The 22,568-nt window shown below is 40.3% G+C and overlaps 1 non-coding gene across 1 annotated transcript; it reads left to right on the top strand.

Annotated features, from left to right (window-relative positions):
• The first annotated feature begins 21,917 nt into the window (after positions 1-21,917).
• On the top strand, positions 21,918-22,030 carry trnal-caa (transfer RNA leucine (anticodon CAA)). The gene is made up of 2 exons: positions 21,918-21,955; positions 21,985-22,030. It is a non-coding gene; the product is annotated as a tRNA-Leu (tRNA).
• The last annotated feature ends 538 nt before the right edge of the window (positions 22,031-22,568 follow it).

The following is a 22,568-nucleotide window of genomic DNA, read 5'->3' on the forward strand; positions in this document are numbered from 1 at the left end:
ATATAGATTTTAACATTTTAACGGTCTAAAACGTTTTCTAAAATGTTTCTTAAAATAATTTCTACAGACCAGTACGTGCACCCCCAACGATACCTAAGATTAATGGTTTTATGGGGGGCCATGTGTGTTTCTTAGAAGAGAATGTTTATCGGTTTGAGTATAAGTACCAGCGGTTTAACAGGCGAAGTTTTGGCTGGATTCCAATTCTTACAGTCTCACGTTATCGTCTAACTCGTCAGAATGGATCACGCCGATCAATTACAACAGTCTGAAGATAGTCTATTTACAGACTTAACACTGTTCGACTTGATAGACGAAGACGAGGACTCCACGAATTTCAGCGGTATGTATATCTGGCTTATTGTGAGACAATTACAACGTCACGGTGCATGTCTCATGTTAGCTATAGTTACAAAACGTTGTATAATATTTGTATACTAGGCAATATTGAATTATTATAATGGAAAAACCAGGGAGTTGTTCCGTAATGTGGTCGTGACTGTGTGTATCCATTCATTTCCATTAGCCCCGAAAACCACAGCTGTAAAAAGACCAGTTACGGCGCAGCACAACACTGGTAAGTAATTACGACAATGTTTTGAATAACGCTTTACAACCATGTGAGTCTTAAAGACACAGGGGTATATACTCCACACCAGAACTCGTATGTGTCTATTCCGCAGACGCGGGCGAAGGGACAAGTCGCTACACATTTAAAAAACCTCGTTTGGGGTTTACAATCCCACCGCAAAACCTTGTGGAGACACATGCAGATGTTCACGTCATACCAGAGGGTGCGGGGCATATTATCAGATCGCCTGAGAGAAGAGGTCGGTATTATATAAAACATTATTTTAGCATGGCCATTTAAACGTGTCTATAATAAAAATCCCCACCGTTTTTCTATTTTTTGGTAATTTGCGGTGTTGAGTTCTTTCACTAATGGTATTTTCCCACTCCGTGCAGACCCCGAACCTTCAAAAAATAAACTGCGACGAGCCAACACGTTAACTGGGTCAACGAGCTCAAAACGTCTGAAATCAACAAGCAAAGGTTAATATAATTTAAGCGTGGTCAAGATGTGTTATGATCCACTTACGGCAAACGTTACTTCTTTTGTTAGGATGTTAATTCGCTGAAAGATCCTACTTCACGTAGTTTTCTGTTTGGGAGTGTTAAAAACCTTATTTTAAAACTGCTTAGCCGTCAAGGAAACCGGTGTAACAACATGTCCGGGTAACTTGTTCTATTCACCCGCAGCCCTGTGTGTAAGGATGCGCCACATGTGTGGCGTTTTTATCATAGTTATCGTAGTTTTCTGATTTTGACAGTTCAGATTTCGTTGATTGTTGTGTTGAAAAGTCTTTTATTTTTATCACCGTGTAGTTTTCTGATTTTGAGATGTGGAGCATTGGCGTGGTAATAAAAAGTCTTATTTTTTCACACAGCAGCTGTATCGACGCGCGGCGAAACAAATGTGGCGGAAACGTCGGACCCTAAGGTGGTGACTGCATCGGAGACGGCTGTTAAGACGCTGACCAAAGCCAGACGTGTCAAGCCTGCGGAGAGAAATCATAACGCGCCTAAAGACTTGGTGTTGGGTGATGTGCTAGATTCAGTGCGCGGTATTACACAGTCACTATCAACGGCGATCACTAATGAGGTGGCCAAAAAACGAGCTTTAGAGCGTCTAAGAGCGGTTTTAGCCGGTGTACAGACCTTGTTTCCAAAACAGATCCAGGTTTTCACCGCTAACCTCTTAGATATAATTTCTACAGAAGATGCCGCTCTAAGCTCAGGATTTCAGACCATGATGATGATATTTCATGCTTCATTGGTGCAAATCCCCGGTGATAAATGACTAAACATGCGGTCTAAAAAGTGTTTAAAAGACCGAGCGCTTGCCAACAGCAAGCGTTTGTACATAAATAAAAGAATTAAACTGGCAAAAGCATGTTTGTTGCGTCGTCAAAGATTCAGAGAGAGGCATCAGATTTCCCAAGGGCCGCCCGAACCACGCAATGAGAATGCCGTGGTAGAAAATAACTTAAGGCCCGAGGTTGTTGTAGCAGAACAGGATGTCGGTAACCGAGAACCGGTTGTACTGAACGATCTGAATCAGGTTGGTGGCGGTGCAGGGGCGAATAGAGACCCCTTCGTTTTCCTGGAGCATATACGTAGTTATAACAGGTCTTATAATAATTTTAGAGCAACAGAGCACCATGAAGAATTTTGTTTTGTTAATCTCGACAGAATAACCTCGTATGTACAGGCTATAGACGCTGTGCATGGTGCAGCCCAGAGAATATTGGATGAACTTTCTCCAAACATCGGGGGGAATGATTTTGTACAGCTGCGTTTGACTGCGGGTGGTTTTAACAAACCCTTGTTCTCACGCAGGAGACACCCCGGAGAATTAAATGCTGCCGATTTTTTAAGCCACATCTCGGACCTCTTACAGAGCCACACAGAGGTTCTCACCGATGACAGCCACCGCTTAGTGGTGACGATAGTTAGGAATATGCAGGGGGGTGCCCGCCGAAGATTTGAATCCGTTCTGTACAGCCGGGTAATTGCTCAGAAAAAAGCGCACCTTATCGACTTACATTACACGGGCGGTAATCTGTGTTTCGCCAGGTGTGTGTACGGTTTGTTGAATGAGGGTTGTACCGATGGGGAAATGTTACAGGGTGCTAAACGAATGCACAAAGAGTTGGGTTTTCCAGAGAATCGGAAAATTAGTTTGTCAGACATTACCGCTTTTGAAAAACATTTAAAGGTGGTCATTAAAATTTTGTACCACGACCAGGGTGATTTTACAATGGGACCCACACCACCAAATTTCTAAAATACTTTTTGTTCTACTGCATGAAGAGCATTTTTATGGGGTTTTTAATATGAAAGCTTTTGTGGGGGCGGCGTATTTTTGCACTAACTGCCATGCGGCGTATAGCCACAAGAACGCACACGCCTGTGTTAAAGCTTGTAAAACCTGTTTAGATCCCCAGCGTTGCAAAATTGATGCAGAAATTCAGAATTGCCTGGCCTGTAAGGTCTTTTGTCGTAGCTCTCAATGTTTGGCGAGACACTTTCGGAATGCAGCGACGGGTGTTAGTAAGTGTGAGCGCAGGGTCTTTTGTGAGAAATTTGGGGTTTATAACCTCGCAAGTCCCAAATGTAAAGAGAAACTGCTCGCGTAGTAACAACGTGATCGACACCCCAGACACACATTTGTGCTACATACCGCCTTTGGACAACCCCAGAATTTCAAACAAGTACATTTTTTTCGACTTTGAATGCATGCAAGAAACGGGGACACACATACCAAATTACGTCCACGCCCTTCATATTGACAATAAACGAAGCTGGGAATTTTATGGTGAAACTTGTCTAAAGGATTTTGTGTGTAAATTTATCGATAGACGTTTCAAAAACCATAGTTCATATCACACAATGGCAAGGGATATGACAATTACCTAGTAATCAGACAGTTGTTAGCTGAAAAGATGGACGTTGAACTAATTAATCAGGGTGGTAAGATAATGTGTATGACCGTAAAAGCTCTGAACATCAGATTTATCGATTCTTTAAACGTTCTACCTATGAAATTAAGCAAACTGCCGGCCGCCATGGGGTTCCCTGGGGCTAAGGGGAATTTTCCACACTTGATGAACACTTCAGAAAACCAAAATTATGTCGGCCCGCTGCCGCCGCCAGAACTTTACGGCGTTAACTACATGCTGCCGAGCGAGAAAGCCGGGTTTTTGGTTTGGTATGAAGAATGCAGGGGAAGTGTGTTTAACTTACAGAGAGAGTTGAAAAGTTACTGCCAGTTGGATGTGGCAATTCTAAGAGAAGGCTGTATCAGGTTTCGGGACAAGGTCATGAATATGACCAGACAGACACGCGTGACTGAGTCAGGGGCCTCCTGCGTTGTGTGCATCGACCCCTTTCAGTTTGTGACCATCGCTAGTGTCTGCATGGCCATGTTCAGACTTATGTTTTTACAGGAAGAGACGATAGCATTGCTACCCCATGAAAATTACCACCGTCAGCAAAAATGATTTTCTACACCCAGCATTCAATGGCTTATGTACATCGAACACACAGAACCCGTTAAAATCCAACACGCGTTAACCACGGCCGGTGAGTTCAAGGTTGGCCCATATTTTGTGGATGATTATGCTGTAATTAGTGCCGACAGCCTTTGAGTTCAACGGTTGCTTTTTTCACGGTTGTAGCGTTTGTTATTGTGAAAACGATTTTAATCTGAGGTTTTAACGTGCGTGTTTCGTGGGAGCACGAGTTCAGAGACACGCTTGTTGAAAATGGAGACTTGGGTAAATTTCTAACAGCTGCGCAGTTACCAGAGCCTCTGCAACCGCATGAGTCGCTTTTTGGGGGAGAGAACAAATGCGATTTGTTTGCATTACACAGCGCAGCCCGGTGAAAAAATTCATTACTATGATTTCACCAGTCTGTATCCGTTTGTGAACAAAACTAAAAACTAAAAAATACCCACCGGGGCACCCCCGAATAATATATAACAACTTTGGAGATTTAAAACGGTATTTCAGTTTAGTGAAGGTGAAAGTTTACCCACCCAGACGTTTGTACTTTCCAGTTCTTCCAACCAAAATTGACAAAAAACTGTTTTTCACACTGTGTCGTACGTGTGCTGTAACAGAACAGACCACTCCCTGTGAGCACAGTGATGAAGATCGCGCCTTGACTGATGTCTGGTGCACCCCGGAATTACAGATGGCCTTAGATCTGGGGTATAGAGTGTGTAAAATGTACGAAATTAGGCATTTCGAAAAGGCCTCACACAATCTTTTTACAGACTACATCTAACTGCATCTGAAAGGGAAACGGGAAGCTTCGGGGTTTCCAGAGTGGTGTACAGATGTTGCGAAACAACAAAGATATATCAGCGAATATTATGAAAAAGAGGGTGTCCGGCTGGACCCCGGCAACATTAAAAAGAATCCGGCCAAAAGACAGCTTTCAAAAATTGCCTTGAACAGTTTGTGGGGGGAAGTACGGACAAAGAGACAATTTACCACAGACCACCATTGTGAGAAACCCCGATTAATTGTTCAGGTACTTATTTACGCCATATCATGAGCCGACCAGCGAAATCGATGCTGGACAACACATCAAGTTTGTATCAACAGGGCCCAAGTCGTACGGGTACAAGCTGTCTGGTGGGAAAGCCTGTTTAAAGGTAAAAGGTGTTCACATTGAGCGTAATAATGGTGAAAAAGTTAACTTTGAGAGTCTGCGTGACTTGGTTTTTGACTATGGCGTTAACCCTTATGCTGAGTGCCGGGAATTTAAACACATTTCTATTCAACAGCCGATGATCGTGCATGTTAAAAAGGATTGGCGCATTGAGACCTGGACCTTAAAGAAAACCCAGAAGGTGGTGTACGACAAGCGGGTGCTGCAAGAAAATTTGACATCGTTGCCCTACGGATATTAACACGATGGATGTCAGGTTAAAACACCCTTTTTCATGCATTTTGTCCGGACCCTCGAATTGCGGTAAAAGTTATTTGATAAAACAGCACTTGGAGAACGGTGATGCCGTTATGACTCGTAAACCCGAAAAGATAGTCTGGTGTTACAGCTGCTGGCAACCTCTATATGCTGAGTTGCTTGTGAAATTTCCATACATTCAGTTTATAGAAAGACTACCGACGTCATTTTCCGACGATCAGCTACTGCCGCCGGGTAGAGTAAATTTGATTATAGTTGATGATTTGATGGAGTCTGCGTGTGAAAATAATGAGATAGAAAAAGCTTTCACCAAATACGTACACCACCGAAACCTCAGCATCATGTATATCATCCAAAATGTGTTTTGTCAAAGCCGGAAAAGTAGAACCGTAGCGTTAGATACAAAGTACATGGTGCTGTTTAAAAACCCTAGAGATAAACTACAGATTACAACCCTGTCCCAGCAGATGTACCCCGGTAAAACCAAATATTTTTTGGAAGCGTTCGATGACGCTACTAAAAAACCTTTCGGTTACTTGTTGGTGGATTTAAATGCCGACACCCCAGAAGACTATCGCTTGCGAACAAGTCTTTCCCCCCCAGATGTACCCACGGCTTATGTATTTTAAAAAAAAATTAAAAGTCAGTGATCTTGCAACCATAGACTCAGTAAAAAAAAAAACACATTCGGTCCGTCGACATGTCTTCACGAGTTCAGCGAAACCTGACTCTTACATTTTCTGGTGAAAGCCAGCCCCAGTCAGCGGAAACCTACTCTCTGTGGGGCTTCAGGTGATCTTGTACAGGCAATAGCTAAAATCACCTTGAACACCTTGAAAGGGAACATACTGTTATCTGCTTAGCAGTTTGGGACCCTGAAGAGAAAGCATAAGCTTTTAAAGACTGAGTAAAAAGGGTCTTTCTCTTAAAAGAAAGACTCTTGGTGAACCAGTCCGGCAGTTTTATCGGGACCCTGTTGAGTATTGCGGTACCATTGATTACGGGGGCTTCTACAACACCGATAATGGACCATGCTGAAAAAAAATGTACCTGTACCTCAGAAACAGCTCGATCGACTCCGAGAGCAGTCCGGCAACGAAAGCGATGTGAGAAAAATAACAACCCGCAGGTTGGATGACTAAATGAGAGACTTTTTTCAGAACTCGTATCTGCCTGAATATGAAAAAGTGAAATTATATAATCAGGTGTTACAACGGTATTTGACATTAGTACGCCAGGAGTTTTCTGAAAAGGGGATTTTAACTGTTGTACTACCCGAAAATGCACCCGCCGATCTATCACACGCATCACCACAACAGCCGTCATCGACCGACGCTGACTTTGGGTATATTTTAGACAGCGCGTCTCAGTGATTCCAGAGAAATGCCGAGATATTGTTAAAGACTATGGCACGCAATCAACTGTTAATAGCCTGGAATTAAATAGGAAATTTTGTGTACAAGGGGGCACCCGTTGAGGGCTCTCACATGATTGATCTTGTCAGGGCTCTCACACAACAGCAATCAGTTGCGGCCGGTAAGAAGCTAAAAGGTTGGGATGTGTTCACAGGGGCAATGGCTGAAATCAACGTACCAGGCACCTTGCTAGCCAACGCTGGTAACCGAGAGCTATTTGAAAAACTCAAGTCTGCCCCACTGTGGTGTGCAGCGTCTGTCAAAACTTTAAAACCCCATGTCCTGCCCCCTTTTTAACCAATGGTGTTGTTATAGGGCAGATGTCCCGCCTTCCCCCACCGAGCAGTAGTGTGATAGAGAGGTTTAACCGAACTATTAAAACAAAAATGTGAGGTACCTGACACACAAAAACACCTTTCGATATATCGATCTGTCTGATCTTATTTACTTTTATAATCATAGTTACCACATGACTATTAAACGAACCCCGGCTTCTGTTACGACCAATAACTCCCTTGAGATGTGGAGAACCGTCTATGGCGAACACTTTAAGCGAAAACCGTCACAGTTTTCATTTAATGTAGGTGATCATGTGCAGGTGTCCAAAATAAAAGGGAATGTTTGAGAAGGGGTATGAACAGACCTTCACAGATGAAATTTTCATTGTCAAAGAGCGGAGCTTGGCTCTGAGACCCTATTACAAACTGCAGGACTACGCAGGCAATGACATTAAGGGCTCCTTCTACACAGAGGAGCTACAGAAGATAAACCCCACTGCTGAGAGCGTCTATCGCATCCAAAAGATTAAAGCAGCCAGAGGGCGTAAGAAAAACAAACAGATTTTGGTAAAGTGGCGCAGACAGAGCGATAAATTCAATAGTTGGGTAAAGGCTTCCGAGGTCAGAGAAATATAGAGGTGCTGAAAAATGAACCCCAATAGTTTCTATGTGACGCTGGCCAGTAATTCATCCTCAAAGATGTTTCCAAAGAACACCAGCGCGTGCTTCACAGAGCATCTGGCAAAGGCGATTGACCTGGACGGGAGCTGGGAAGTGGGTCTGGTCGAGCTGCACTATCCGCATACGCTAAACACGTTTGATCAAGATGAAGATTTTCTGTTCGTCAACAATGAGACTATATGAACATGTACGTTACCTGGAGGGTACGACTGCAACATCGATCAGCACATGCATGAAATGAAACGTGCTGTGGAAAAATCCAAGTTTTAATAGTTCTGTTAAACCTCTCTATCACTCTAACCTTCACATCGCTGGCCATAATGAAGTATTCAATATTCTCACATTTCAGAAAATTTTGGAAGGTCCTGTTAAGAAATTCTTTTCCCTCGTCCGTTTGTAGCTTTTTAGGAGTACGTCCCTCTTGAAATATATTTCTGAAAGCGCTTGTCACGCCCCCTCCAGACTTTTCAGTGGCACGGCCCAGGCATATTTAGACAACATGTCTATACGTGATAAGATGTAACAGAAACCATCGTTGAACCCACTGTAGTCTCTCATGTTCACCAAGTCGGCCTGCCACTGCCGGTCCATTTCAGGTACCAGCGTCCTGTTTCTCTTAAAGAGCTCACACGTGCCGGCTTGTGCAGCGTATAAGCCAGCTGGCCGGACAACTAGTCTGACACCCGCCGCGGCTGGCGCTCACACCCGAGGAAGTCACAGCCCTCAACAGACTCCCCATGCTGCCGTAACTCCCCGCTTCCTTAGGGTTATAATAGAGCGGGCTCAACCCCGCGGCAGACATGATCGCCTTCCAACCCTCGTCGCTAATACGTGCTTTCAAACACTTATTTATAAATCGAGGGGAATGCGGTGGCGGGTATTTGGACCTTGAGGCTCAGGACTGCTCCGTGGGGGAAGGCGGGACATCCGCTCCACAATGACACACCATTGGCTCGGGTGGAGGGCGGGACAGCCGACCATAACAACACACCATTGGTTGAAAAGGGGGCTGGACATCCGCCCACCACGGCCTCCCATTGGCTGAAAAAGGGGGCATGGTACCTGTCAAAAAGTTTGACGAAAGGTGTCGCTTTATACTACTTACAGGTCTTACTTAATATTATTTTGATTAAAAATAGTATTTTAATAAGCAATAAATGGCACATAAAATAGTTTGAAGGTGAAGATCACGTAAAATCAACTACAAATGTGGGAACTTAAAATTTGTAAGATTATAAATTGCATGTAGCACATTAGCAACACTACAGTAATGCTAATATAACAATAGTGTAAGAAAATCCTGATCCAATTCCTTTCAAATGCTGATACAAAATGTGAATGACTTCAGAGTTTCAGAAGTGGGTATTGGGTCTCCTGATGGAGATCAGAGATGAACTGAGGTGTGTGGGAAGGTGTACAGAACCGTTGGACTCCCAGTTCCACATCAAGAGGCTGAGCACAATGGATGAGTTCTGTACACACGAGCGAGTCCTTGCTGCTGGTATGATATTACTGTATATTCTCTCTGTGGTGTAGAAAATATTCACTAGTATTCTAGGTTACAGATGGGTCAAAATTTGACAGCCTACATCTGATTAATAGGATCCATCTCTGGCATACTTTCTTATTTTTAGTTTATAATGTATAATATTACTTATCTTTTAATGCCAAAATAAAGTGTTTTACATAATGTTCTATGTTCTAAAACATTACTACAATTTAACTTTGAAATATGGTCACTTTGTATTCTAAGACTTTGAGCTTAGTAAACCTTAATGGTTCTTTCTTGAGATTATATTAAAAAAGAGATTAATCATAATTTATTTGAGTACTAATATTATAAAATTTTCTCCTAGCTGCAGTGCTGAAGTCCCACCCAACAACAACAGAAAAAGAAATAAAGGAGCACACAATGCTTTGTTTGAAGATTGCGTACGCAAGGCAGGGGGCCTGGAAGTCTGGACAGTGAAAATGATAAGTTGCTGGTTCTAACTGTTAGGACAATTAGAGAGGGCTTTGCAAATGGTGAACAGTAAAAATTGGTCTTAACTTCACATTGTAATCATATTTTCTTGGAAATATAGAAGTTATATGTTTCAAAATTTACATTTGAATTGAAATGTGTTTTTGACTTAAATATTAGCATATTCAGGTAATTAGTTTGTGTTTGTCTTTACTATATATATATTGCCATGTTACAAGAATTTGTAGCTAAAGTTTAGTTGTGTCTTTTTATAATTAGCCTTTGTTGATTACAATATTGTATATCATGTATAATTTGAACTACATATTTTTCAGGTGTGTTTGATTATTCTGAAAATTAACAAATTCCTAAACTAAATCATTGGCTTGATTTACTAGTTTTTATGCCTATAAAATCTCTTTGATGTATAATAGAACTCCAACCATTTATATATAATGAACATATAATCATAGATGTATAATTGACGTATAACAATATACGTATATTAGAATTTCATTCTAGACAAATTACGGACCACATTTATACATCTAAGGTATGCGTTTAATAGACTTATATTCTACATCTTTTGCCCTCTGGGCCAGTTGCTGTTCATGAGCTCCTAGCTCCACTTGTTCCCAGTGGAACCAGCAGAACAGAGGTTTTGTTTCATTATATTGTCTGCCATTGTAAAACAAGTTATCCCTTAGGGATAAAAACTCCCTCGAGTCATGTGTATCTCCTGTATTTACCCCATACTCCCAGGGCTCATCTCTCAGCTGAGTGATCAAAAGCTGAACTCCAAGATACTGAATTTCACATTGGGGTACAACAGAGCCTGCTGTGAAATTGGGCAGGGGAGGGCCGGTTGTGCTCCTGAACTAGTCCCTCCTCTCTTAGTTGTTCCTGTATTTGCATCATTGTCTATGAACTCCAGCAGTGCCCTATTGCTTTTTTATTTATTTTGTTTAAAAAACAGCTCTGGTGAGTTATGTATTTAACAATAACATTTCACAAACCTATCCAAAACAATTCTGGTACAATTTTTTTTTTTAACTCAAAGGTCTTTAGCTTAGTGGGCAAGACCTGGGTTCGAGCCTATACAGTGAGGCACGAACTAGGGTGGGAGTGGCGGGGGTACAAGCCCTAGAACTCAAATCGCTTACAATAAGAGAAGGACAGACAGTTAAATGGGGATAATTTCCAAGATACAAATATGAGATACCATAGCGCGGTTTTTTTTTCACTCCCTGGCAAGACGGGCTTCCATAGTTAGTGTATTCTTGATATATCACAAGGGGGCACTCTCTTTACCGCACGTAGTCCCGAGTACCGCGTATGGAGTTTGCGTGAGTGAGGTCAGTAACGAGCTCGATCAGGCCCAATCGACTGCTTTCATCCAAAACAACCCTTCATTTAGGCTTTAACCTCCACCTGTTACCCCTCACACTCAATGTTTTAGAAAAAGGTTTTAATTTAAGCTTTGCCCAGCAATGTCTGAGCACAGAAAAGAAATAGAAGCGCTATTCACGCCGGTCAAGCACAGTAACCACTAACTCCAATAATCCACTAACAATAATAATAGCGAAAAATTCCCGGCTTCTGCTTAAAAAAAAACTATTGACATAGTGCGTCTCCAACACTGACTGGAGACTCTGTGTGTCCGGGCTCAGCAGTTATATAGGACAGGACTCGGCGAGCTGCAGGTGAAACTCATTGCTCTGCGCTCCCCGTGTGGAATGCGCGTCTCCTCCCTCCAGACTCGTCACACCGCCTTCTACAGCGGGAAAAAAAACTCTTTACTGTCTTAATACATCCCTCTTAAATCTCAGAAAAACAGAAACTCCGGGGTGTTTCTGTGAGTCGGTACTGGGTTTCTCTGTTCAAGGTTACAAGCAGAAACAATAAAAGCGCTGAAAGCAGGAAGTTATTTCTGCTTGTAGGCATAAACGTGTAAAAATACATTTTCTGATTCCCAAAACCTACTAAAATCCATGTGTTTCCCTTTTATTCCCAATGCACATAACTGAATATAAACCAGTCAAGTTCAGGTACTTTTCTGATGTATATGAATATACTAGTTCTGGCGCAGCTGTTACAACAAAGATACTTACATTACGAACTTTTTTTTCATGCGAGCTCTTGCCGTTTTTAAATTGAATATTTTTTTCAATTCGCTAAATCACACGAAACACCAGAAACACTCATTGTAAGCATCTGACCAATCACATTCCTGAATTTTAAAAGTATTTAGTATTTATTTTTAACTTGTTTTATTTTTTTTTTCAATTTTATACACCTGTTTTACATATTCTTGCAATTTTTGGCATTTTGTAAGTGGATTGTAACTTCAAATTGATCATTCCTGAGCTTTATAACTGTGTATCATTTCTTTTAACCTTGTTTTAATATTTTAATTATTTTTGCATTTTACAGAACTTTTTTTAATATATTGGGAGCATTTTAGCATAATATAAAAATAGGACTATCAATGCTCCTGACTTTTAAACCTGTATTTATTCTGACATTATTCTCTCCACCTGCAGATGAGGGAGGTATTTGATTTTAAATTGGTTGATTTGGGGGGAAAATGTCCATTAATTTCCTTGTGTGTATCACCAGTGGGAAACATGGCATTTTTGGATGAATTGCAATCTTTACTGCAAGGCCTTCAGACTGATATAGTAGTGACGGTAGATTTAAATGACACATTTGACAAATCAGATAGGAACAGTATAACATCTAAAATGGCAGAACCCTCTAAATTACTGAAACATTTCAGGCACATTCATAATCTACAAGATGTTTGGTGGATACTGTGTCCTGCTACTCTTTCATATTTTTTTAATGTGCACAAATCTGTCCCACTTCTTTTACTAGTTTTTAAGGAATATTCTGAAATCTTTGATTACAAGATCAAGCCAGAAAAAAAATGATGACAATTAGGAGGAAGAAAGATACTGAGATATTGAAAATGTAATATGTTTTAAAGGATTACAAGGAAAATAAATACTTTATCTACGCAAACTAATTCGACTGAGCTCCTCTAAACTCTATAGTTTGAAGAATTGCCAAAGTACAATGTATCAATTTGGGTGACACTTAGGGAAAAGGATCACAACACTGAAAACCACAAGGCTTATTTTCAACAGCAAAAATATGCTTGAAAATATTTGACAAAAAAAACCTTACACGCATGGAAACCAATACTTACCTGCTAGAGTAGAAAGCAGCATAGAACAGTAGGGCAGAAGGTTAGTGTAACTCGATACTGCATCACGGAGGCCGGTCTCTTCCCTGTCATTTTGCAGGCTGATTTGTTCATGATGAACTGTCCTCCAGCGATAGTCAGCTGCAATCACTGACTCAGACATGATGTTAATACTCTGACAGCACCTTGGCTGATTTGGTTAACATGTTTTCCAATTAAATAGAAGATCCTGAGTAGGCAGGGGTGCCTTTCTTCCTGTCTTGTCTTACAAAATGTATCACTATGGATGATCATGTGCTGCTTGATTTTGTTTAATGCACGTTTTCATTTTTTTTCTGGAACAACTTGCTTTTCATGAAATTCATACAGCTTGCGAAAGATGAAATACAAATCTTGCTTATCAGTGCAAAACAAATATCACAGGCTGGCAAGACAGAAGCATTATTTTCTTTTTTTAACCAGAAACTTGCAAATGGAGAAAAGGGACACATGTGAGTCTTTGTTAATTGAAAGATTAGTGGTTCGAACCCACCTAGGAACACACTTCTCATTATTGTGATGTAAACCTCATCTCTACTTAATTTGATTTATTAGCAAATCCTTAACCCACTTGATATTTGCAGGAAATGTGATTGTTTTTGTTAAATAATTGAGTATGTAATTCAATATCACTAGGAATGGCCAATAATGACCAACATTCAAGGAAATCGTATTCAGCCATGGACTTTGATCTTCAGATGTCTGGCGGGAGAATTCATTTATGCTCAAGGGGGTCTATTATACCTTGCGAAACTTCCAAGACAACTACAACAGAGGGTCATATTTTAAGAAAATTTGCTTTAAAATAATTTGTACAATATCATCCCTCAATATCGACGTTCAGTTGAAGGATTTGAAGAAGCAACAGCAATAGGAGAGTACATTGATTTTGGACCTGTGTTTGCATCTGAACAATCCTTCCTCCTGGAAAGAAGAGAAAACAGGTCTGTTTTGAGTCTCATGATGATGCTCTTCTGGATCCCCCTAAAAATGTGCAAATTTGTTTCTGATGTATTTTGGATAAAATTTTAACTGTCATCAAATGAAATTTTCTCAGGTGAATGCAGTCGTTACTTTCGACTTTTTATATGATGACAAGACCTACATTTAGGGCTCAGTATCGATAACAATGCTGCTATTGATGGAGTAGAAATAAGTGATGTATTAGCAGTTTTATTTGAGGCAAGAAGTACTAGAACACTTCCTATAAAAATGTTAGGATTCAGAGCAAGAAATATTTTTCCACCTCACCTAATGCTATTGCATTAACGAGGCTGACGTTGTCGTCTTCTTCCACCTTAAATGCTGCTGCTGTGATGTTATGCCTCCTTTCGCCTGTAGATGGCCCTCTACAGTCATTTTAAAAGTACTAATAGGGACGGATTACTGTACATATCCTCAGTAAAGAGGAATATGTAAGTAGTGACTATCCAAATTGCAATTTTGTATGAAACACATTTCAGAAAATCGAAAACCAATTTTCAAAACTCACAATAACACAAACAAAATGAGTAAATAAGAAAAAGGCAAAACATAAGTACACTGGCACTTTCTGCATATTTACCACGACCTTGCCTTCTGATCACAAAAAGTCTTAAAATCTTGCATTTTACGAGAACTTTTAATATAGCCTAATTAAATGGGACATTTAGAACATGGCATATGAGAATATGTGGTTAACCAAGGATGAGCAAAAGGTGATCACACTTTCTGCTTATTGCTATGAACTTACCCCCTGGTAATAAAAACGTCTCAAAATTCTGACACTGAGGTGTGAGAGACAATGGAACAGAATATCAAAATCCTGAACTTTAGGAAATTTTACTGTACCATTTTTTAAATATGACCCTCTGAACATGGCATGAGAGAATGCATTGGTAATGCACTTTCTGCTGTATTGCTATGGCCCTCCATCTTGATTATGAAAACATCTCAAAATTATGATACTGAGGTGTGAGACACAATGGATCAGGCCCTCATAATCCCAAAGTACAAGACATTTTACTGTACCGTTTTTTAAATATGACCCTGTGAACATGGCATGTCCCTCTTTCCTCATTACCAAAACATCTCAATGTCCCGACACTATGTACATTTGTAATTACAACACTTCACTGTTGCATTTCTGAGTTGTAACATTCTGAACATGGCATGTTAAAGTATATAGAAAATCTAGGTCAGAAAAGGCTAAATGCAATTCATAGTGATTTGTCATTGTCTTAGTTTCTAAATGAAAAACAATATTTTTTCAGTGATTATGACACTTCAGTATGACATAAAATATGCTTCAATGACAATGATAAATAAAGAAATAATCATGTAAAAAATACCCACAGTGGACATTCATAGTTGTGATTATAGGAATGTTATATATCAGGTGGGTAGCTGTGTCAGCATGCATAGGCTGCAAAGGAACAAGTGAAGGACTATTCCATGCTGAAAAGAGAAGAAAAGAATCACAACGTTTCGGCTGTGGAGCCTTCTTCAGGTGTGAGAAAGACAGGGCAGTAAGCAAAGATAATTTTCTTTTTATCTTTGCTGACTGCAGTTTATTTTTGATGACAAAGACGTTAAGGAATTGTTACGGCTAACAGCTCCACATCAACTTCCTTTTATAACTAACCGCATCGGATCCCTCAACTCCCAACTCTTCCAGTTTCTCACTTCAGAGAAGGATAATAAACTCAATCATCCTCTACAGAGAAAAACCATCAACACCCCTACCACCTCCACCAATCCTAACCTTGTTGTTACTGTACCCTCTGACCTTTCCCTTTCACCCCTTTGCATCCTCAGCTAACATATTTTAAAATTTCAACAAAATTACAATAGATTGTACAGTATTTATGTTTACATTTATGTTAAGATTAAGGTAAATATGTCAAAATATCAAAACCCAACTGCACAGTGCTAACGTAACAATGCTTGCCAAGTTCTCAAATCAATCTGCATTGTATTTTTAAAATATTTCAGCAGAGGATGTGACGGGAGTATAAATGACGATTCGACGATCATTTTTCTTGGGTGAATATGGTTTTCTGGGGAGTTGCGATATTGGGCATTATTGGAAATTTCCCGGTGATTCTGACATGTGTTAAACGCTCGCATTTCCTGCAAATATTTAAATGGTTAAGGTTTCGCTGTGAAATTCAATCGACCTTTGAGGAGACAATGTTTACATCGCAAAAGAAATCCATCCCTGGGTGGGCTCATACCACCGACCTTTTGGGTAACAGCCAATACAGATTTCGCCACAGAGACTAACGGGTGGGTCCTTGTTTTGAATCACAAGTTTCGGGTTCGCTTGCCTTTTTTTGCCAGCCAGCAATATTTCTTCTGCACTGATAACCAAGAACTGAACGCTCCCCTTTTACAGCCACTTGGACACACCGCTCTGAGACATCTGCGTTCAGTAAGCGCTGAGCCTGCTCTCAGAGCAAATTGCCTCCTTTACATAGCAGCCCCAACACTGAGAAACGAAGAGAAATGGCTTTTATCTTGCATTTTTCATGTCCAGTGTGTTTGATGTCTCACAAGGGCCACAGAGTTCTTTTGCGACACTATTTCTTCTTTTTTCTTTCTGTACGCTTTGAGAAAAAAAAAACACCAGCAATCGTGCAATGGAAAAATGTATTTTTTTTCATACAGAAAATGTGCACCAGGAAATGTTGTGTTGAGAAGAAATGATTTAACATGATACGTGACCTAATATACCTGAGCAAATGCTCACCCAGCAAAGTCTGGTGAAGTCAGAGAGTCTGGTGGATGTGATACTTTCACGGCGTTTTGGAAGAAAACAGTTTTTCTTTGAATTCTAAATCAATCAGAATTTCAGTGCGACACATAAACCCTTTGTCTAATTTAAAGAGATTATATTTTGAAAACACGTTTCTCACTTTAAATTTTAGACAGGGCGGTGCTATTACTAGTAGCAGCGCTGAGCTCACTATGGTGCAATTCAGGTTATGTGATATACCAGAGTTTTAATACATAACGCGTCTGATTTTGGATCATAAGGTTCTACGTTCAACTTCTACCTGGTTCGTGTAAATGTTATTCGAGATCCTCAGTAATAGATGTCCTGTATGTAATAACCCGCACCTGAAAGCAAACGCTGAGTCTGTTTCCTTTTCTTTCCAGCATGAAACAGCAAATCGTTACAAAAAGCACCAGCTTTTTTGTCCAATAGCGTTTTTTCAAATTACATTTACAGGCTTCAGACACTTTTTAATGAAACAAAAGTGTCCTGAAACTCCCTAACTTTCAGGTTTGTTTGAACCTGTAATACAAAAAGTGATCTGAAACTTCCAGGATTTCATTCTCTGATGTAGCTGTCTCTAAAGTCGGACGTGATGTTTAGCAGATGTGAACTGTGCCTTTTCTCTTGTGCTCAAGGGTATTCGCTGTGTGAGATCCTAACTGCGTGTCCTGTACTGCTCTATTTTGTTTAGATTATCTACGTTGTGTAGATAGAACTCAACTGCATGGTGTGAATTCCGTGTTCAGGACCAGCAGAACCTGAAAAACTAATAGCTGACCTCGACGTGATTTTAACATGTAGCTGGATCTGGAGTCAGACGTGCTACCGTTGCGCCACGAGGTCACAGATATCAACTAATTTGAATTCCCCAAAGGAGACTAATCAGCGTCACAAAAAAATTCTCCTGTGAGGAGCACCACTCTTCCGAAGAGAGTATCTTCTTCCCAGACTACATTTTAATTCCTCCTGCGCAGCTCTTGTGCAGGTGTTGTTCTCGATAACAGATCCAGGAACACTGATTGTTTTTCTATTTTTTTTAACTAAGTACCAACTGGTGCAACGGTAGCATGTCTGACTCTAAATCCTGAAGTTAATTTTCAAATATATCGGAGTCAACTGATACTGATCAGGTTCTGCTGCTGCCGAACCCGCAGCCTTCACCATACTGTCCAATTCCCCAAGCCTGCTGACCTAATATGTCCATCCCTTCTCGTCAAAACTCGTATTTTTACAGGGTACCCTTCAGAAATCGCAGTATAGAATGAAAAAACTCCAATAGATCTCGGCCGCTGTTGGTGATTTTCCTTTAAAAACAAATGAATCTCCGAAACTTTTACGAAGTGCATCACTTTCACTGAGACCAAGAAGTGTTAAGCTGTACATGAGTCTTTGTGGCTCGGGTGTTAACCAAAAGGGTGGTGTTTTGAGCCCTCCCAGGGACGCTGAGCCTTTTAATGAACACACCTCCTCACTTAATTTCTCCATGGGCGGTCTTGTACAGCAAACAAATACAGAGCCTGTAGGAGGCAGTAGGCTCGCAAATATAGCTCACTGTATATAATGAAGAAGCAGAGGTTAGTTTCTCATCTGCATGTTGCAGAGCCTTACGCAACTCGTACCAACAGCTGGGGTTTGATCCCTGCACGGGCTATTAGTTGAAAGACCATTGTAAATGACGTGTAACAGCTTTATCCAGCTGACTTTTATGTTTCACACTAAATTGCGATCTTGAAACCAAAATAATTAGAAATATGGAACACAACCGTTGTTCCCCAAGAAGGAAAGCTGTTTTACACTGAAATTACTCCTTTTAATATAATCCAGATTGTGAAGACAAAGGAAAATATTACACAAAAGTTGGAAAGCACACTCTTAATCCATCTGCATATTTGATTTCTGCCATCCGTTCAAGGGTGCTTGGTGCTTCGCAAGCAAATCATTTCAGGGAAGAAACTCAGTTTAGTGAACTACTGTTGTATTTTCACTCATTGAATTTGATCTTTGTACTCTCTTTGCATTCTCAGCTAAATATTTCAAAATGACAGTTCGGATTAATTGGAAAACGTCACAAGCCTTATTAGGTTAGGACTGTACAATTGTATTTTAATATCTTGGTATATTTACCTTCATTTTAATGTAGAAGTAACCATAAATGTTGTTTAGTATTTTGTACTTTTGTCGCACATTTTAGCTGAGGATGCACAGTGACTATTATACATTGTGATACATGCAAGACATCTGTAATCGAAGATGTAATTACAATAAAATTGGCAATTAACAGAAAACCACAATTTGTATGATATTATTTCTTGGTATCGATGATCAGTTGAACGATTTGAAGAAACTATCAAAGAAACAGCAGCAATAGCAGATGATTTTGGTTTTTGAACCCATCTGTACACCTCAATAATCCATTTGTCCTTGAAAAAAGAAAAGTCAGGCATGTTTTGAGTTTTGAGAGGAACGATCCTCATCTCGATCGTAAAGAAACATATAAATTTGATTGCTTCAGTAGAATTTTGGATTTTCTTTCAAAGATCTCACAAAGTATTGCCAGGATCCATATTTAGCGTTCGGTAGTGATAACACTGCTGATTTTGATGGAGTAGAAATCTATGATGTATTGACAGCTTTATCTGAAGCAAGAAGTCCTAGAACGTCGCCTATGAAGTGTTGGGATTCATACCAAGAGATACTCGTTGTTTTCCACCCAAAATGCTACTATTACATTATACATTATGCAAACATAAAAGTTTTAGTAGCTTCTGGGCGCGATTTTCCAAAACTGAAACTTATTACTAAGTTCTTTAAGATGAACCATGTCCAAAAATTGTAAATCAGGACTAATTTTAATATCAAATGAAATTACTACAGAAGAAAAGGTTTAACTGAAATATGAATAAGACTATGCAAGCCTGAAAAATAGAACAATTCAATTTATAGAACTTATTTATTTATTTTTTGAGAAATGGGCTCACACACCGGAAGACACTAATGTTTCTCTTCGTTAGAGTATGTGAATAACAGTTTAACCCCAAATGTTTGCAATTGTGATTCTGTTAAAATTAAAAAAGCATCTATCAATAGTAAGAAATTATTAAGAAAGTAAGAAATTGTGTTATTTCACAAACTGTAAGACATGAAGACATTTACAGGTTATATCCTTTGCTTTGTCTTTTAACGCAAGCGGTCAGGATCCAAGCCCATGTTCGGACGGTTGTGTTTCTCTTGTAATCATCAAATGTCATTGTTTTGTCCATCAGTTCTTTCTCGAGTTGCACCATGGAAATTTTATACCATCAAAACTTTTCATGCTCTTTTGCATTTTCCTTCACATACGAAAAAAGCTCAAGGCGTTCTTGTCACTGTGCTACACAGTACAGGACACGCAGTGAGGAATTCGCGGAGCTTTCAGCTCAATGCGGAATCCAGAGGGAGGACTCGCTCGGTGAATGATCTCTCAGGAAATCCCGGGTGAGATTCAACATCCCGGGTGAGGTTTTTCTGCAACAGCCACGACAAGTGTGAAGACGTTCTCTGGATTTCCTGAATGTGACTTTAAGTTCTTAGTTCACATTCTTTGGTAGTTAACAGAACTAAATGCTTTGGAGGTACATTTAAAACTGCAGCACTTCAAGTTTAATTGTGTAAACCTGGCTCTCTATGAACACGAGCAAAGAGTTCTCACTCAACAGAAGACTGGGATGTAAGCACAGTAACATAAAGCACTTGGAAATGCCAAGGATTGAACCCAGGACCTCATACATGCAAAGAATGCACTCTACCACTGAGCTACATCCCTAACACAGGAGGCTGTGGAAGTGACTTAGAGATGTGCAGGTGCTCACAGAACACAATCCATCTTTTGCATCTTTTAAGTGCTCTTGATTAAACTATGCATAGAAAAACAGCAGTACTGATGATTTTCATGGACTGATGCACACTTGTTCTGTACAACTCCAGTGATAAAACCTTGTCTGTAAATACTGTAGAACGTAAAAGGGTGAAACAACGCTCCAACCACAGGAATGGTAACAGAAAGGATCATTTTCTTATTTAATATGTCCTTTTGAGATGCCTTGTCAATGCACACAGACATTAGAACTGAACAAATATTTTGTACACAAGACGGCAGTGCGATATTAGAATTCCTGTCTTCTTGATGGATTCAGACTCCTTCTCAGAGGTCCATGCTCGCCAAATAACTTTACAGCTGTAGCGGCAATGCTTATTAATAAGACAGAATTAAGCATTGCTGTGCTTTCCTAAATGAGGCCCCCTCTCACTCTCCCTCTCTGTGGTGCAGCCACAGAGAAAGTATTCATGCAGGCTGATTTAAGATGTTTTCTTTTGATAAGGGACAGCTCCCAAACGGAGATGCACTTAGCTAAGCCTGGCTATCATGATCAATGGTCATCCATTGGCGCCTATCTGTCTAGGGAGTGCCGAATGGACATCTGGACTGCATTCCTTGGTGTCAGGAGTAAGTGACTCATATCTCACCTTGATCAACCAATCAGGGATTGGCAGGGGGTGGTAACACCACGTGGGTCTCCAATACCTCCAATGTATTTCTGATGGAGCGCTATGAGCAAAGATTTAATAAGCTACTCCTGCCGATGATTCAGCTTAAAGAAGTAAAAGCTTCACAAACAAAAGCAGCTCGCTACCACAGCCAATATTAAATGTACTTGGTGGCACATTGCCATTTGCACTGGCTCAAAAGTGATCTGGCAGACGTTGTTCCCTACGTAAAGCTGAAAGCACCAAAGAGCATTTCCATTGAGAAAAAAAAAATCTGCCTTGATGTTAAACATAGAGAGCCTGCTTTTTAGAAGTTCTCCCTCTAAACACCTTGTGCAGCCTCCCGACAGACTAACAAAAAGCGCCTTTTCACCAACTCAATTTATAATACGCCCCTCAAAACTCACAACCGAATAACAATCCATCCGTATATTTGATTTTCAAGATCCATTCAAGGCAACTTGGCTCTTCGCAAGCAAATAATTTCAGGGAAGAAACTCAGTTTAGTCAACTACTGGTGCATTCAGCACAGCATTTGCTCTTGCTTGTCAGGGTAGCTGAGTGGTCTAAAGTGCCAGACTCAAGGACATGTGTCATTCTAGCTGGCTTGGGTGTTCTGGTCTCCAAATGGAAGTGTGGGTTCAAATCCCACTCCTGACAGCTTTTGATTTTACCTCTCTTGAATTGTTCCAGTGCTAGCTGACAGTGAATGACTGAAATATAAAAGCAGCAGAAGAAAGCAAGCAACTCAGTGCAATTTGTGAGTATTCTGCACTGTTAAAATGCACAGGTTTTCATACGTTTTGGAATTCGTAGCTCAAGAAGTGACTCCTGTTTCATTTTCTATTCACCAACTCGATTTGCATTCCGCCCCTCACACCTCACAACAGAATAACAAACGGCTTCATGTGCCACAGCATTCCCCTGTAGATTCGGTTTGCACTATGAATTAGGCGACCCCGAATGAAATATTTTAGTGTTGGCTCAAATGTGAGGAATTTCATGAACCCTCAAAAAGGAACTTGCAAAAAATGCCAGCAATTCAAAGCGTGTAAGCAGCATGAACAGACCAATTCTGCAATTTCTGTTATCGCGGGTGGTGCTTCCGAGTCGATGGCTCTGCATTAGAAATGAGAAGTGCTGAACTCTAAACACGTTCTTGCCATTACTGCTACTCCTGCTGCTGCTCCTTCGTCCT

This window comes from Atractosteus spatula, chromosome 10 (genome assembly GCF_055471065.1).
Source record: "Atractosteus spatula isolate fAtrSpa1 chromosome 10, fAtrSpa1.hap1, whole genome shotgun sequence".
In the NCBI taxonomy this organism is placed as follows: domain Eukaryota; kingdom Metazoa; phylum Chordata; class Actinopteri; order Semionotiformes; family Lepisosteidae; genus Atractosteus; species Atractosteus spatula.